Source organism: Acomys minous (genome assembly GCF_964271855.1).
Source record: "Acomys minous genome assembly, chromosome: 10".
Classification (NCBI taxonomy): Eukaryota; Metazoa; Chordata; class Mammalia; order Rodentia; family Muridae; genus Acomys; species Acomys minous.
The window spans coordinates 53,995,231-54,014,577 of record NC_140491.1 but is presented as its reverse complement, the minus strand read 5'-3'; positions in this window follow the sequence as shown (position 1 = coordinate 54,014,577).

The following is a 19,347-nucleotide window of genomic DNA, read 5'->3' as shown; positions in this document are numbered from 1 at the left end:
CTGCTATGAACATGGTTGAGCAAATTTTCTTGCTGTATGCTGGAGCATCTTCTGGGTATATTCCAAGGAGTGGAATAGCTGGGTCTTGAGGAAGCCCTATTCCTATTTTTCTGAAATAGCACCAGATAGATTTTCAAAGTGGCTGTACTAGTTTGCATTCCCACCAGCAATGAAGGAGTGTTCCTCTCTCCCCACATCCTCACCAGCATGTAGTGTTGCTTGAATTTTTGATCTTAGCCATTCTGATGGGTGTAAGATGGAATCTCAGAGTTGTTTTGATTTGCATTTCCCTGATGATTAACGAAGTTGAGCATTTCTTTAAGTGTTTCTCAGCCATTTGATATTCCTCTGTTGAAAATTCTCTGTTTAGTTCCAAGCCCCATTTCTCAATTGGGTTATTTGGTTTGGTGGTGTTTAATTTCTTGAGTTCTTTATATATTTTGGATATTAGACATTTGTCAGATGTAGGGTTGGTGAAGATCTTTTCCCAGTCTGTAGGCTGTCGTTTTGTTCTCTTGACAGTGTCTCCTGCCTTACAGAAGCTTCTCAGCCTCATGAGGTCCCATTTATTAATTGTTTACATTAATGCCTGTGCTGTTGGTGCTGTGTTCAGAAAGTTGTCTCCTGTGCCAATGTGTTCCAGGCTCTTCCCCACTTGTTCTTCTAAGTGACTTAGTGTCTCTGGTTTTATGTTAAGGTCTTTAATCCACTTGGATTTGAGTTTTGTACAAGGTGACAATTATGGGTCCAGTTGCATTTTTTTACACATAGACATCCAGTTAGACCAGCACCATTTGTTGAAGATGCTATCCCTTTTCCATCAAATGGACTTGGCTTCTTTGTCGAAAATCAAGTGACCATATGTGAGTGGATTCATATCTGGGTCTTTGATTCGATTCCACTGATCAACCAGCCTGTTGCTGTGCCAGTACCATGCTGTTTTAATTAATATTGCTTTATAGTACAGTTTGAGATCAGGTATGGAGACTCCCCGGAGCACCTTTTATTGTACAAGATTGTTTTAGCTATTCTGGGTTTTTTGTTCTTCCATATAAAGTTCAGAATTGAACTTTCAATGTCTTTAAAAAATTGTGTAGGTATTTTGATAGGGATTGCATTGAATCTGTAGATTGCTTTTGGTAGGATGGCCATTTTTATTATGTTAATTCTCCCGATCCATGAGCAAGGAAGATCATTCCATCTTCTCATGTCATCTTCAATCTCTTCATTCAGAGCTTTGAAATTTTTTTCAAACAAATCCTTCACTTGCTTAGTTAGAGTAACTCCTAAGTATTTTATATTGCTTGTGGCTAATGTGAAGGGTGTGGTTTTCCTAATTTCTTCCTCTGCAAGCTTGTCATTTGTGTATAGGAAGGCTACAGACTTTTTGGAGTTAATTTTGTATCCAGCCAATTTGCTGAAGGCATTTATCAGCTGTAGGAGTTCTCTGGTGGAATTTTGAGGGTCACTTATGTAGACTATCATATCATCTGCAAATAGGGATAATTTGACTTCCTCCTTTCCCATTTGGATACCCTTGATCTCCTTTTGTAGTCTTATTGCTCTGGCTAGCACTTCGAGTACTATATTGAAGAGATATGGAGAGAGTGGGCAGCCTTGCCTTGTTCCTGATTTTAGAGGAATTTCCTTGAATATCTCACCATTTACTTTGATTTTGGCTATTGGCTTGCTGTATATAGCCTTTATTATGTTGAGGAAAGTGCCTTGTATCCCCAATCTCTCTAACACTTTAAACATGAATGGGTGTTGGATTTTATCAAATGCTTTCTCTGCATCTAAAGAGATGATCATGTGGTTTTTTATTTTCAGTTTGTTTATATGGTGGATTACATTGATGGATTTCCGTATATTAAACCATCCCTGCATGCCTGGAATGAAGCCTACTTGGTCATGATGAATGATATCTTTGATGTGTTCTTGTATTCGTTTTGCAAGTATTTTATTTAGTATTTTTGCATCGATGTTCATAAGAGAAATTGGTCTGAAATTCTCTTTCTTTGTTGAGTCTTTGTGAGGTTTAGGTATCAATGAGACTATGGCCTCATAGAATGAATTTGGTAATGTTCCATCCCTTTTTATCTTTTGGAGTAACTTGAAGAGTATCGGTATTAGCTGGCCCTTGAAGGTAATGTAGAGTTCTGCACTGAAACCATCTGGCCCTGGGCTTTTTTTGGTTGGGAGACTATCAATGATTGCTTCAATTTCTGTAGGGGAAATGGGACTATTTAGCTTGTTTATATGTTCTTCACTCAACTTTGGCAAGTGAAACTGATGAAGAAAATTGTCCATTTCCCTTAGATTTTCAAATTTTGTGGCATATATGCCTTCAATGTAGGATCTTATAATTCTTTGTATTTCTTCAGTGTCTGTTGTTATGTCTCCCTTTTCATTTCTGATTTTGTTGATTTCAATACTGTCTCTCTGCCTTTTAGTTAGTTTGGCTAATGGTCTGTCTATCTTGTTGATTTTCTCAAAGAACCAGCTCTTGGTTTTGTTGATTCTTTGGACTGTTTTCTTAGTTTCTAATTTGTTACTTTCACCCCTGAGTTTGATTATTTCCAGACGTCTACTCCTTTTGGGTGTTTCTGCTTCTTTTTTTCTAGAGCTTCCAGTTGTGTCATTAAGGTGCTTATCTGAGATGTTTCCAATTTCTTTTTAAAGGCACGTAGTGCTATCAATTTTCCTCTTAGCACTGCTTTCAATGTATCCCACAAGTTTGGGTATGTTGTTTCTTCATTTTCATTGAATTTCAGAAACTCCTTGATTTCTTTCTTTATTTCTTCCTTGACCCAGGTATCACTTAGCAGAGAGTTGTTTAGATTCCACATACGTGTAGGCTTTTTGTTATTTCTGTTGTTGTTGAATTGCAGCCTAAGCCCATGATGATCTGATAGGATACAAGGTATTATTTCAATCCTCTTGTATCTGTTGAGGCTTTCTTTGTGAACTACGATGTGATCAATTTTGGAGAAGGTTCCATGGGGTGCAGAGAAGAAGGTATATACTTTCTTGTTTGGGTGAAAGGTTCTATAGATATCTGTTAGATCCATTTGACCCATGGCATTGGTTAATGATGTTATTTCTCGGCTTAGTTTCTGTTTCAATAATTTGTCCTTCAGTAAGAGTGGGGTGTTGAAGTCTCCCACTATTATTGTGTGGGGATCGATGTGTGGTTTAAGCCTTTTTAGCAGATCTTTTACAAATGTGGGTGCCCTTGTATTAGGAGCATAGATGTTCAGAATTGTGATGTCATCTTGGTTGACTTTATCTTTGATGAGTATGAAGTATCCGTCCTCATCCCTTTTGATTAATTTTGGTTGAAAGTCTATTTTGTTCGATATTAAAATGGCTACTCCTGCTTGCTTCTTGTGACTATTTGCTTGGAATATTTTTTTCCAACCTTTTATCCTGAGATAATGCCTATTATTATGGGTGAGATGTGTTTCTTGAATGCAGAAGAATGTTGGATCCTGTTTATGCACCCATTCAGTTAGTCTGTGTCTTTTTATTGGAGAATTGAGACCATTGATATTGAGAGATATTAATGACCAGTTACTGTTAAGAGTCTTAATTTTGATGTTGGTTCCAGTCGAGCATTTGTGTAGTTGTGTTTTTGCCATGGTATAGTTATCTATTTCCTGAGTAGTTTTCGTTGTAGCTTGACCCTTTGGTATGGAGTTTTCCTTCTAATACCTTCTGTAAAGCTGGATTTGTGGATAGGTACTGTTTGAATTTGTTTTTGTCATGGAATATTTTGTTTTCTTCATCAATGGTTATTGATAGTTTTGCTGGGTAAAGTAGTCTGGCCTGGCATCTGTGGTCTCTTAGGGTTTGCAGGATCTCTGTCCAGGCCCTTCTGGCTTTGATGGTCTCTGCTGAGAAGTCGGGTGTGATTCTGATAGGTTTGCCATTAAATGTTATTTGGCCCCTTTCCCTTGCAGCTTTTAATATTTTTTCTTTGTTCTGTATGTTTTGTGTTTTGATTATTATGTGACGGGCAGTTTTTCTTTTCTGGTCAATTCTATTTGGTGTTCTGTATGCCTCTTGTATGTTTATAGGCATCTCTTTCTTTAGATTGGGGAAATTTTCTTCTATGATTTTGTTGAGAATAATTTCTGGGCCTTGGAGTCTGATATCTTCTCTTTCTTCAATGCCTATTACCCTCAGATTTCTTCTTTTCATGATGTCCTTAATTTCTTGGATGTTTTGTGTCAGTTTTCCAGATTTGGCATTTTCTTTAATGGTTGCTTCAAGATCTGTGATTGTATCTTCTAGACCTGAGATTCATTCTTCCATCTCTTGGGTTCTGTTAGAAAAGCTCAGCACTGTGTCATTCGCCTTCTTCTCTGAGGTCTCACGTTCTCGTTTTTCTTCTGTCTGTGTGTTTATCATTGAATCCATTTTCATCTTCATATCTTGAACAGATTTTTTTACTTCTTTCATCTGATTTTTTGTATATTCCTGAGCTTCTTCCATTGTCTCTTTGTAGGTCTTCAAATCTTGAACCGTTTTATTTATTTCTTTCATCTGATTGTTTACATTTTCCTGAAAATTTTCCAGTTCCACTCTATGTGCTTCTTTTATGTCTCGCACCTGCTTGGCTGCGTCTTCCTGCATCTGATTTCGAATTTTATTTGTTTCCTCCATTATCATCCTCATTACCAAGGATTTGAGGTCATTTTCTTGTGTTTCCATTGTATTTGAGTTCTCTGGGTTGTTTTCTTTGGGATAGCTGGAAACTGGAGACTCCATGTTGTTTTGGGGTTTTTTTGCGTATGCTTTTATGCTGTCCTTTAGACATCTTGCCGTCTCTGGGTTTTTTTTTTTTTTGTTTTTTTTTTTTTTTGGTAACTTCCAGAGTTGGGTGAAGGGAGTCTGATGATAGAGTCACTTGTTTTCTCATGATTTCCGTATGCTGGAAGCCCTGATACTTCACTGGTGTGGATGGCAGGAAGTTAGCCCTGTCGTTTTGGGCTCTCACAGCCAGTGATCCTCAGTTCCCCTTTGCTGTGGGTCCTGCAATCGTTCTGGGTCTCTGAATGAGCATTGGATCAGGCCAAGGTATCCACAGCCTTTTGGGTCCCCTGCCAAGTCCAGCCAGGGATACTGGGCCCAAACCACTCGTCGAGCTCAGCTAGATTCTCAGGGCCTGAACCGTCCGCCACAGCAGGAGAACTGTGGCTGCACTGAGCTGTGCCTCCGGTGGAACTGAGCACTCCGCCCAGCCTGTGTTAGCGCAGGAGAACTGTGGCTGCACTGAGTTAGTGCCTAGGGTGGAATTGAGCTCTCTGCCCAGCCTGTGTCACAGCAGGAGAACTGCGGCTGCACTGACCTGGTGCCTAGGGTGGAAGTGAGCACTCCCCCCAGCCGGTGTCACAGCAGGAGAACTGCGGCTGCGCTGAGCAAGTGCCTAGGGTGGAACTGAGCGCTCTGCCCAGTTTGTGTCATAGCAGGAAAACTGTGGCTGCGCTGAGCTGGTGCCTAAGATGGAAGTGAGCACTCCACCCAGCCTGCATCACAGCAGGAGAACTATGGCTGCACTCAGCAAGCGCCTAGGGTGGAACTGAGCGCTCCGCGCTGCGCTGAGCTGGTGCCTAGGGTGGAACTGAGCACTCGGCTCTGCCTGTGTCACAGAAGGGGAGCTGTGGCTGCACTGAGGTAGTGCCTCGGGCAGAATTGCTTGCTGAGTTGAGCCAGTGTCTCCACAGCACAGCTAACTGAGCAAACCCAGGACTCTGGGGCTGAACTGTCTGCCGAGTCCAGTTTGGGTCTCAAGGCACCACTTGACCCAAATCCTGTCCAGACTCCCCTCTCCTGCAGCAACTCCCACTGTCCACCACACCAATCGCCTCCACTGGAAGGCTCTGAGCTGCAAACCTCAGCCACCGCCGCTGGTGCCGCTGGTGTCGCTGGTGCCACTGATGACACTGCTGTCTCTGCCGCTGCTGCTCTGATCCGAGAAAATCCGCGCTCCTCCCGTGTGCGGGGCAAGCAGGTCCTCCATATCCTGGTCCCTCCGAACCGTGGAGCACTTCTGCTGCCGTGGTGTGGGGACTTTAGTGTTCCTGGCTCAGAAATCTGTGCAATTCCCTGAATTGTTCACTGGAGCTTCCACACACGGTCCACACTGCTCACAGCCATTTTGGATCTCCTGTTTTTACTTATTCTATTAGAGAGCTAGTGCTGCCTCTTACACATTTCTGGAAATCTTGCAAGGGTCTATAGCTAGCAAATGAAAATCCAGGAACCAATAGCCAAAGGATATATCCTGCATAGTGTCCTAGACTCTTGTATTCAGAAATATATATGTGAATATATATGTTAGTTATCCTTGAATTCACTTGGTAGACCAGGCTGGCCTTGAACTGAGAGATCTGCCTGACACTGCCTCTCAAGTGCTGAAAATAAAGGCATGCTCCACTAGTGCATACCTAAAGCAATTTTGAAAAAAAATAAAGTAACTTACAAATATACACTCTACGCACAAGCAGATCGAAGGGCCTGGGATGTTCTGCACAGGGAAGCCTCTGCTATTGTGGTTTTTGCACAAGACTTCCCAGTTCTTCACCTGCAGGTGTTTTGAACTGTTTCATGATTCCCCTCCTCCCCTTGTTCTCTTTCTGCTATAGAGTTAGAATGCTAACTTTGACATCAATGCTTCTTTGTTGATGAGAAGCCATGCTGCTATTAGGCCCTGGAAGGTTTCCTTTCTTGTCTTCTTTGAATACTGCAACTTCTAGGAAGGCCTTCTGCCTCCATGACTCTCTTCTGGAGTGTTCCTGGCATTCAGCTTCTGTTTTCTGACCTACTTGAGTTCTGACTAGTCCTTTCCTTTATAAGCAAACAGTTTAGCCCAGAAAAATCTTATGAAAATACTATGCTTACTTTTATGGGTGTGGCACTACTTACATGTTATACCAGCATTGTTGATATGGATAGATATAGATACAGATAACTTTGTTATAAAGTTATTAATTTCAGGCTAGGTAAGATCAACATAAAATATCATTAAAATACATAAATGCATTACAGTTTAAATATGCATAGTGGTGTAAGAGAAAGGTGATCAAAAGTATATCTTTTGGTACCAAGTAGATTTTGTGTTCTGAATACCAGTGACAGTTCATGGTCATCTTTTGAAGGAGGCTTTGCTGTTTAAAACAAGGTTATTAGTGAGAATAGGGGAAATATGTAGAGAGAAATAGTACGGAGCCTGTAGTCCCAGCTACTTGGTAGGATGGTCATTTGAGCCTATGTGTTATAATCTAGTCTGGCCAACATAATGAAACTCTATGAAAGGAAAAGAAAGGAGAGGAGAAGGGAGGAGAAGGAAGAGGATGGAGGAAAGAAGGGACAAGGAGAAAGAGGACAGAAGGAGGAGGAAGGAGAAGAAAGAGAAGAAAGAGAGAAAAAGAAGGGGAGGAAAAGAAAAGTGAGGGGCAAAAAAATACAGAATAAAAACAAAAGAAAATAAGAAGAGGGGAAAGAAGAGGAGGAAAGAGAAGGGAAGCAGAGAACTGAATGCATAGGAAAAAGGAAGGGAGGAGAGGAGAGAAAGAAAAGAAAGACAGGCAGAAGAGATGCGGATAAGAAACGGACACAATTCAGCAGGCAACTGACTGAATGTGTAAACATTGACAAGAGACTCAGAGGACACAGATACTTCAAGGAAGGGAAAGAGATGTGCCCGAAGAGCACAAGAAGCCAATTCTGGTCTGTTTCAGGCTGAAACACATGAGCTAGACAGGGAGTGTGAGATTCCATGGGGATGCTTAGCAGAAGCTCCCACGGGACTGCTGCCGCTGAAGAAGCCCTTCTCCAAGGACAAGGACAAGCAGAGCGGACCGACATAGATGAAGGCCCTTCCCAGTGGAAGGGAAGGAAAGCACAGACCCAGAAGGAACAAAGCATCCCATAGGCTGCAAGGAAGGAGTGGTCGTTTGGACTTGGACCATAAAGAAAATGGCTAATGCTTAATAAAGCTTCTTGAGGTGGATGGAAATAGGAGCTACAGGGGAGACGGTTTGTCAGGGATGGAGAAGGCAGAGATGCCAACACTTGTGACAAAAAGTTCATGGTGAAAAGAAAGGTGATAAGATCAGAGTTGCTGGGAGAAGGAAGGCTATACAGAAGAAGAGGAAACTAAACCAAGTCTTGAGACAAAAAGAGCTAACTTGGGTGAAGTCAAGGAATGAGTAGAAAATATCGAGACCCACTACAAGCCAAAGTCTACCTTCGGAAGGACGAAGGCAACTTCTAAACAGACAGTAGAAATGAGAGCCAAATATAAGAGTCACCTAGAGCGAAATGAAAAAGATGGGAAGGGTTCTAAGTTCAAAAGAGGAAAACTGATTTTACACAGGGAGAGGTGTAGATGAGGAAAAGATATCCCAACAACTAGGGCAGAGTGATTAAAGAATAAAGAGAGAAAGAAGAAGAAGAAGAAGAAGAAGAAGAAGAAGAAGAAGAAGAAGAAGAAGAAGAAGAAGAAGGTCCACTGACAGAGGAACCAGCTCTCTCACCTGTGGATAAACAGAAGCATTGCTCGCCTCCTCGAGGGACAGGAAGAGATAAGAAAACAGAGGAGAGGTGAAAAGATTCTCAGAACTGTGGGAACTGGAGGAGCTGTGCACGATTCACATCTTGTAGGAAAAGACTTAGCTACCTAATTAGCCAGTAAAAAGATAAAACTTGATAAACCCCATTATAAAGGTACAGGACTGGGTAAAGACAAGGCAAGCTGCCTCCTGACTGACAAGTGGTGTTTGCCACCTCTTACCCTGAGTTCAAGAAAGAAATGTGTGGTGTTGAAAGGGACAGATTTTGTTTTCCTTCCCGTTGGCTGCCTGCATGGGACCCAGCAAAAGCTAAGACAGCAGCCCAGTGAAGTGACTGCTGTGAGCAACAGTGGCTTTGTAAGCCACAAGCTGGCAGGGACACGGTCTTTTGTATGGTGGATGTATTTACTTTTGATTTGTAGAGCATCCGTGTCCAAATGGGTCTGTGACATGCTGGAATAAAAACAGATGAACCCAGGTCACCAGAGAGTTAGGATAAAGGTCAGAGAGGACTTGGAAAAAGGAGGGTAGATCCTTTTATACCAAGTGGCTTTCAGGAAAACTAGCCAGAAAACCAAGGAATAGGACCAAGTACAAACAGGGCAGCCAGTGGGTGTGTTTTCTAGGAGGCGTGTTTCGCTGTGCTGGGCAAGCCAGGGGAATTACTTTTCATTTGCTCATCCACACAAAGTAGGTGTACCATATCTAGTGGGAGAACACAGTAGAGTCTTGTGCCTAATGGGCAAATGCTACTGAGGAAATGGTTCCTGTTCCTTATGCTTCCAGTTTAGGTGAGAGCACTGCTGGGATTATTATGTCCAAAGGCTCTGCTTCCAAGAAATCACAAGGAGCACTTGACTGCCGAGGTGAGTGGAAACTGAAGGCGAAGCGGTCTGGGCATTGGAACCTTGGACTCCGCTGGGTCTCACAGCTTCTTCTACACAGAACCTCTTTACAGAAAGGATGATCACCCCGAGAGTTGTTTCCAAGTCTGCTCAAAGAACACCAAGTAGCATCTGAGAAGGCCTTGCTCCGTGAGGATCCTACTGGAGCAGCCTCCGCAGCGGCCACACACAGGGCAGGTATAATGACCACACGGAAAGTACAGAGCGCTGCCCGTCCAATCCCAATGGTTGTCTCAGCCTCACTTTGTGATCCCATATAAGGCAGCAGCCTTTGATATAGAATAGGTCGCTGCTTTGAAAAGTGTAGAAAGAGCCTTTTTTTTTCTTCTCACACTCCACAGTCCTGTCAGGGTCCACCTACCACAACGGAAGCTGACCAAAACCAACATGTTTACTTACAAGCATGCAGAACTGGCAGCCATGGGAGGGTGCGTGGGTCAGACACTTTCTGTGGCACAGACAGGCTGGCCCTCGTTAGCTGTGGCTGCACTTTGAAACATTTCAGATGATTGTTAGTCTGATGGTATTGACGTGGGGATCTTGATGAGAGGCCATATTTATTAATATGTATATTATTTATTAATAGCTTTTTATTTAGTTATTTCATTAATGGTTATTAATGATTATTTTATTGACATATTTTCATTTAATACATATTTCTTAATATGTATGTTTATTAATGCTAACAAAGGAAAATGCAGAATAACTAACTAGGAAAATTCTTAGAGTACTAACACTAGAGAAGACGAAATTATAAAGAAGTCAGAAGACATAGCCCTAGACAAGTTAGTTGGATTCCTATTGGGTTAGGGTTAGAGTAAGCATTAAGACATGGCATCTCCTGTTAATGCAAGAGCCCAGGTGCCCTGGCATAGAGAACTTTGAGCTGGTGCACAATTTCTCTGATCATACCTTCTTTTGCAAATGCAGAATGAGTCACCAGGGACTGGGCAAAAGGCTGTTCCCCTGGGCCAGTCACAGCAGCACTCAGACCCGGGCCTGCCAGCTGCCAAGGTCAGTGCTAAGAAGATGAGAGCTTACACTCTCCCCATCAGGGGGCTAGCTCTCAAACTGTGTGTGACTCGGGTTTTCCAATTTCTCTGATGCTGAGGAATTGCTAATTCTCACAAGGAAATGAGAATGGAGGGGAGTTATAGCCTTGGGTATCCATGGAGATCAACCTTCCAAGCTCTTCTTTTCCACTAAGGAAGTGCCCCCTGTCCCTAGTCCTCTGGATAACCAGGCATTAGCTCTTGCTGCATTTATCACACTGAGGTTTTCTCCTAACGCTCCTGCCCCTCTGAACCTAATATTTTCCTTTCCACCTCTATGTCCCTCCAGCGTCTGTCTTTTCCACCCAGGTTGTGACGAGGCTTGCCTTTCTTCTCTTCTCTGCTTGATCAGTATGGAGGGGTGGGAGCTGGTCCCCAGTCCTGGGGTGCTTCCACTCACCCCCATCAGAAGTTACTGGTGTCAGCACTGGCCTAGTAATTGTCCTGCCTCATGGCTTCTGTAACTTCTCTTCTGCCGTCTCTGCCGTACAGTAAACTCTAATGAGCGCTCACATCCCTTTACCCAGCTCCATCTATCACTAGGCTATAGTGGAGAGAAAAATAGCCTCCGAAAGAAGTTCTAGGCAGCCACGAAGGTCTACACAGCTTAGCCAACTTACAGATGCACATGGTGCAGAACTGGGAACCCATTGAGCAGAGGAAGAAAGCCTAAGTCTGTATTCAACACGTCATCATCTCCAACCACAAGGAAGAGGAAAAGAACCCCAGCTAAAAATAACTTCCTAGATACTGTGTTATATCCGAGGACTTGCGTCAGCACTTTTAGTCTGTGAGTGGGATTGTTAAGTGCATACACACGTCTGTATGTGTATTTGTGTATTTGGCATGTTCATAGTTATAATAGCGTAGAAGGAAACGAAACATCCTTCTTATGTGCTATTTCTGGTCAACTATCTTGTATTATCAGGAGTGACAGGACGTGCTTACTATGGCTACTCTCTAGTTATCTCCCACATCGAATTTCTGAAGAGTTCTAACAAATTTACTATGAAGACACAAGAAATACGCACATTCATCTGTTTTTTCTTTGTACTCTCCTTGCCACCTTCCCTTGTTCACAGCCATTTGATCTCAGTTCTGAACACCACTAGGAAATAGAAAGGTGATGTTTGCTGTTGGGACTTATGTTGTAAGTCTTGTGTAGGGTCCTGTGTTTTATGCATGAAGAAGAAGACATCCGGACTGATGACCTACCTTTCCTGGGACTTCCTGGGGAGTTGGTGCTCTTACTTTTAGGCTCTGTGGTTCTAAGGACTTCTTAAGAGTTCAGTAACCCCCTCGTCTAGGGGCCACGTGAAAATAAAGAGAAGATATGTACGGGTTGGTGTCAGAACGCAGGTTGGGTAGGGTTGGCTTTCAGAAGAAACACTAGCAGATGGGTGGGTGCCCAGGGACTCTGAAAGGGAGCCAGGAAAGTCAAATTTGAAGTTGAGAAAGAATAATTACTGAAAAGTCTTTTACAAAATATCACCTTGTAAACTCATGTACTTTTATTCTTCCTTGTGGGGTCTCTTGTGGTAAAAAGAAAAAAAACCAACTTCTTGGAACATTCTTTAAGGCCTTTTTTTAAATTTTTTCTTCCAGAGGAATTGCTGAGGACAAGACCACAACCCAGTGCGTGCATTCATCTTCCCTGGTCAAGGAAGAACAGAATCTTGGCGAATAGAGTGAAGGGACTGGGGCGGGGGGACTGCTTTGGGGGCAGGACACCGGCCTCATGGACCACTTCTGTGGCCAAACCATCTCAAGAAGCAAAGGTCCCTTGTGGACAGTGACCGACTGGGAGAGCCAGAGCAGGAACACGCGTCTACGTCCACCTACAGCACTGGCAAGACACTTTACACTATGCCCTTGAAAGTTGGCTTCCTGGACTGTAATATAGACCCAATTACCATAGTTCACTAATTACGATAGAAAATTATTTGTGTCTAAAAAGTACCCATTAGAAATTTCAGTGGCTCAACTGCCACTTCCTGTTGAGATTCCTTCTGCCTTGTGCTGACTGCCCATCAGATGGCGAGGGTGTGTTTGGGGGGGTACGGGGAGGGGGAATACTCAAGTGCGCATTCATACATGCATGCTGGCCCTTCCAATTTGCCCTGCAGCTCTCAGGAAACACTCTCTCCATCCATACAAAAGGATGAGTGTTGTTGTGTGTTCGATTGGTAGGTTGCCTGTTAGACGGAAGGCCCAATTTCTTGTAAAGATCCTCTAGCTGCTGATGCTGGAAATCTCCAGAGGATTGCCACACATCTAAGCTGTTCCTGGTGCGTCAGTGTTTCTGGCTACCCTGGCGAGCCCAGTATTTCTCTCGGGGCAGCCATACGCTAGCGAAGAGACATGGGACATCACACTGTGACCATACTGTGTAATGTTCTGTTTAGAGGATCTCCAACAGGTGGCATTTCTTTGTGGCCTTCTGTGTTCTCAAGACCAAGGGTGAGTCACAAAGTTGGGTTACCAGTCACTCTGGCAGCGGCGACATCTTTGCTATTGGCTCATGCTGTCTTCACTCCTATGGATGCTGCCACCCAAATGGCTCCGGATTTACTCATTTTCTCGCACTGACCGGCCAGGCTGGCCCAGCTACTTCTAAAGCCAGGGTTTAGAAAGTGGAAAGCCACGTGCTACCACAGGCAGCTACCAAAGTAGCAACTTGGATTTACATAAAACAAATATGAGTCAAACAAAGCCAGCAGTTGCGTTTATTCCTGGAATCAAATTACTCTGGCATACCTCAGGACTTGTTATGACAGGGCAGGTCAGCCTGTCATGACACTACAGGTAAAACTGGGGGCTCTTGTAGGAGGGAAGCAAAGCTGTCGCTGTCGGGAGGGTGAAGTCGCTCCAACATTAACTGTTGCATTTCCCGTTGTTGTTTTTGCTGGGTAACTGGGTATCTGTGCTGCTGTCAGAGCTGCTCAGCAAGCCTGGTGCTTTCATTAGCCTTGTGCCTGTGCAGCCCTCACAAGCCCGGAAACACTCAATTCCCAATGTCAATCAGCATCCAAGATCTGACAGTGCCTCCACCACAGTGAGTTCACCCCATACTCCCATAGCCTCCACAGAGCTGGAGAGCTTAGGGCCAGAAAAGGCTCCACAGAAATGTGTGCAATGCTGGCCACAGAAACGAAGAGACCAGGTTAATATGCTTGCCCGATTCTGTCACTTGGAGTCTTAAGTTGAATGTAATTTTTAAAATCTTCCTTATCACATTTTTCATAGTCAGTTCTCATGATCGTTTTTGAAAGGTTTTTGTTATTGTTGAAAGCATGTGAGCACTTTATTTATTATCTGCCTGGCACAGGTTCAGGACTTTGTTGCCAACTAGATAAATACCATTTGTCCATGAAATATTATTTATACCTACCAAGTGAAAGTTTATAGGTAATCTCGGCATATAAACAGTCCTACTTCTCTCTCTCTTTTTAAAAAAATTATTTATTAAATGTATATGGATACTTTGTCTACATTACATCTACACACCAGAAAACTGCATCAGACAGTTGTGAGCTGCCATGTGGGCACTGGGAATTGAACTCAGGACCTTTGGAAGAGAAGTCAGTGCTCTTAACCACTGAACCATCTCTCCAGGCCCAAAAGTCCTATTCTCTTTCCCTTCCTCCCTTCTCTCTCTCTATCTTGTATCTATCTGCCCAGATATCTAGAAAGAAATCTACACAACCCAGGACTTGAAGTACTGCCCATCCATGTCCTGCAGGAGCAAGAAATTGAATGTTCCCTATGGAGAGCAGATTGCCTGAAAGCAAAGCAGATTCGGTGTAATTGTCATTTCCACCGAGGTGTATGATGCCACGTGAATCCTAGTGGGGCACGGGCTGCTACCACCTCTTCCTTGCATTGAGCACTGAAGTGGGGTTTGAACCTTTCTTTTGGGAGAGGTGAATGTGAGGGTAAGTAGGCACAATATACAGGAATAATCTGTTAGGGCAGATTTTCAAAGGATCAAAAGTAAGAAAACTTTGTGAGTCGGGGCAGGGGCAAGGCTGATGAAAACAAGAAGCAGTGTGAGTCCCAGGGAGCTTGCAGGGGAGGGGGCTTTCTTCAGTGGCTTGCAACCATAGGGAGAGTAAAAACAAAACAAAACAAAACAAAACATCAAGATTTAAGATGAAAGTAAAGATATTTTTCTGTACACATCAGACTAAAAACCCAAGGCAGTTAAATAAACTCTGATTTGCTTCCTGTCACCTCACAGTCACATGCACATTTTCTGAGACCTGCTACCATCCTAGAACTCACGCATGTTTCCTGGACTGAGTTCCTTATAGATACAAACTTTGCTTCCCAGAACGAATGCCAGTCCCTAGGACAGCCTGGCCCTGAGCCATGTTCCTTCTCTGGAATGGACTCAGAGGTATCCAGTCCAAAATAAGAGGTTCTGCAGTTACACAGTGGTGCTTTAGAAGGACATACTATAAAGAAAACACAGTGGTGACCTGTGATATGTTGAAGGTTTAAAACAAAGACCTTATAGTATTCAAAGGAATTCACAAAGTGTGCCACAAGTGGAAGATTGACTTAAAATAAAGAAGAGAGGGAGAGCTGGGCATGATGGGGCACACCTATAATCCCAGCACTCTGGGAGGCAGAGGCTGTGGATCTCTGTGAGTTGGAGGCCAGCCTGGTCTACAAAGTGAGTGCAGGACAGCCAAGGCTAACACAGAGAGACCCTATCTTGGAAGAAGAAGAGGAAGAAGAAGAAGAAGAAGAAGAAGAAGAAGAAGAAGAAGAAGAAGAAGAAGAAGAAGAACAAGAACAAGAACAAGAAGAAGAAGAACAAGAACAAGAAGAAGAACAAGAAGAAGAACAAGAACAAGAAGAACAAGAACAAGAAGAACAAGAACAATAAGAAGAAGAAGTGGAGGAGGAGGGGGTGGAGGAGGAGGAGAAGAAGAAGAAGAACAAGAAGAAGAACAAGAAGAAGAAGAACAAGAAGAAGAAGAAGTGGAGGAGGAGGAGGAGAAGAAGAAGAACAAGAAGAACAAGAAGAACAAGAAGAAGAAGAACAAGAAGAACAAGAAGAAGAACAAGAAGAAGAACAAGAAGAACAAGAAGAAGAACAAGAAGAAGTGGAGGAGGAGGAGGGGGTGGAGGAGGAGGAGGAGAAGAAGAAGAAAAAGAGGAGGAGGAGGAGGAGGAAGGACAGAAAGAGAACTGAAAGGGAAGGGAAGCAGAATAAAGGAAAAGCAGAGTTTGGACTGTGGCCTAGTGGGCAGGGCTGGCAATTTTCCACACTTAGGACAAAAAACGTCAGCAAGAGTGGACCGCACTCTATTTGGGGCATGAGGATTCTTAAGGCCATCCAAAAGAGTGCAGAGAGGAGCCCTGAACTCAAAGGGGGCCTGAAAACCCTGAATTGAGCAGATTTGTGAAATCAGGAGGATCAGTCTTTCAGGGTGCTACTGTTCACTGTGGAGCTGAAGATGGGGGTGTGGGAAACAGGTATATTTGGGGAAATATACCTCGTTGGTTTAATTTTCTGTTGTGTTTCTTTGTTTTGCTTGTTTGTCTGTTTAAGCTTTTTGAGGCACTTGTTTCTAACTTGAAACATTCCAGAACACTCCTCTTGCGGTTGAAGCGTGGATGTTGGAAGAGAAACCACCGCTGCATGCGACTGAGTCAGACCCAGGGGAAATAGTCAGAGAGCTATTTCCCCTGGGTGTTTTCCTATCAAAGAGGATCGATTCGGACTTCCCTGACACTGCCCATCTTTGCCTCTTGGTGTCAATGTGGCCTTCTATGGAAAAAACAGCAAAAGCCTTTGTTCCTCTGATCAATAAGGGCTGCGCTGCTCATGGTGGGGTGGAGAGGATCGGATCTGACACACAGAGCAGTTAGGACCTCCTTAGAGTGCAGCTTGCTCATGCACCTACTAGGGGCAAGCAAGAGTCGAAGTCCTCAAGCTTTATGGCTCCTGGGGAGTATCTGTTCCCAGCGTCATCATAATAATCCCATTGCGGGTGACTCCTTGTCATTGATGGTGCCCCCCCCCCACTTGAAGCTCTGCATAGCTCCTGAACTATTGATTCTAAATTGAATAGACTAGAGGCAATTTCTATGTTATTCTAAATTTTGCCTTTTCTACCCACAGGACAGAGCACCCCTTCATCCTCCATCACCGCGGAAGGTGCCAGTTTTTGACTTTGATTCCGAGTCAGCTTTGCGAGGCATCGTGTTCATGCGAGTGGACTCAAGGCCCTCAGAACTAGGTCAGGCATTTGCTGCAGGTCATTACAAGGCTACAAAATAGAGCATGCTTAATTCTGTTCTTTCTGAAGATTTTCTTCTTCTCTCATGTGCATAGAAGACAATCAGCACTTAATTAAATTTTGGAAAAGTTCCTGAACATTTCAGACTGTCAAAGATGCATGTGACCCCCTTTCACCCAGGCTGCCCAAGAGAGTTTAAACAAAGGCACAGAGAAAGAACAAAGTGGGCTTGCAGACCAGGACTGTGTCAGTTGTCACACTTGTGCCTAAAATGTTCCACCAGGAAAAGTCTCCATACACAGGAACCAGAGACAGAAGTGATCTGGTCATGGGTTCAATCTTTTTTAACTTCAGGTATATGCAGATACACATGATGATAAAGTAAGCCACCAGTAAATGTTCATATTTTGACCCAGGAGCAGAAGCAAGAACTGCCACTTAGACAGTAGACTCCAAGGCCAAGGACGCAATTCGCCAGGGTTGGGTCTGTGCTGAGTGACCGAGGAAACCATTATTGAGGGAGCCTGGTGGCAGTCAACCACCACCTTGTTAGGATCAGTCCCCTTTCCCAGGGGAGTCAATATCTAGGGCCACAGCTGGCTACAGAGAGCCTACAGATCAATACCGATAGGAGGGCCTCGTGCTGCGCGGCACCCTCCAGCTGCCATGCCGTGGCGCCTGCCTCCTCTCCATCTCACTGGCCCTCTTCTTGCTGAGATTGGTCCTCAGCCGTTATTACTGTGCCAACCTCCAACTTATAGCCTGCTTCCCAGAAAACTTCCTCCATAACAGAATCCAAAGGTCAGTTTCTTGTCCCAAACCCAGAGTTGTGAGCATCCTGTAACTCCACGCTTAGAGGGACTTTTGGAAAATGTGTTGGCTTCTTCCTTACAGAGTTCATGGTGAAAGATGGAATGGACTGTGAACACTCAGAAGATATCAGAGAGCAATCTCCTTGCCAAAGCTGTCAGCTCCATGGGATTTTTCTCTTCTCCAGTGGCAGTTGCAAAAAAAAAAAAAAAAAACCATATAAAATTAATAGGGGGAATAAAAGATAACATCTCATTATGGAAACTTTCTTTTCAGTAGAAAGGCATTTCTCAAAGTTGACTGGGTCAACAATGGGCCCTGGGTGGCAGCCACTTTATTGATGAAAGGAGGAAGACAATTTTTAATCTGTCCTGGGTCTCTTATCAATTGATGTCACATGATTTACCGTGAGTTTTATTCAAGGAGCATTATGAGCTGTTCTTGTGCCTGCAGAGACCCAATATGTTTATTGTTTGGCTCTGTCCCTGACTTTGCCCACTCCATCTTGGCACTGAAATATGCCCTGCACAGATGCTGGCCAATAGGAAATCGTTTTATCTTGACACCGTTACCCTGTCTCCACAGACTCACACTGGCTGTGTCATTAGGTCATGGAAAGATGTGTGTTTGTCAGATGGAAGTACTGGAGCAGGAACTAGCACTGCCAATAGAGCATTCTGGAAAGCTCCTGCGTGTACTCTGCAGACCTCGGCATTGAGCAACATTGGAGGAAGGCAAATGCCGAATCGTCCAAGGACGCTGGCATTGCTACGCAGAGCGACGCTGTTCCAACCAGCTTGCAGCTGTTTCTGTCATTTTAAAACAGGCATGAACCTGTCAAAGAATTCTTGCCCAGGCTGAAGTCATGGAGGACCCTCCACCACCTACCGCAGGGATGCCACTGGATGCAGAGTCACATGGCAGTCACATGTTTAAGTGAGACTTTTCCTCCTACACTCTGAAGAGCTGGTGACTGCCTTCTTGGATAGAGAAATGCCGACCTGTGTGGGGAGTGCAGATACTATGCGGGAGTTTGCAGGAAAGCCCCCTCCACCTCTGACGTTTTTCTTAAGATTATTTACGTACACACAAAACATGTGAGCAGAATAACTAGATAATGGTTAAAAGAAAACACACAGTTATGGTTATTAGGCAATAAATAAATAAATAAATGAATAAATAAATAAATAAATAATAAATACTTGGCTTTCCCCGTTTCCTTAACCAAAATGACCACAATTAACCATTAGGCACCTCCCATCTACTGATTTCATGTTTGCCTTCTCTCTATGAATCTATGAATAGATTTATATTTTACTCTATTCTAATACAATAAAATAAGTGCCACCAGGTCTCCCCCTCCAGGGGACATGGTCAAAGGTGAGGCACCAGAGTATGTGCGAAAGTAATATCCCACTCTCCACTCTACTGTGGACAGTGTGGCACTCAGAGGAAGGACAGCAGGTTACCAAGAAGAGACTTGATATCCTATGACCATATACAGGGGGAGGAAATCCCCCTCAGGAACAGTCATAGGGGAGGGGAATAAGGGGAAAATGGGAGGGAGGGAAGAATGGGAGGATACAAGGGATGGGATAACCATTGAGATGTAACAAGAATAAATTAATAAAGGAGAAAAAAATTAAAAAATAAAAATAAAAATTAAAATTAAAATAAAAAAAAAATAAGAATCATGCCACATAGATAGTTTCTTGCTGGCTAACAAAACAAAATGTGCTGATGGCTC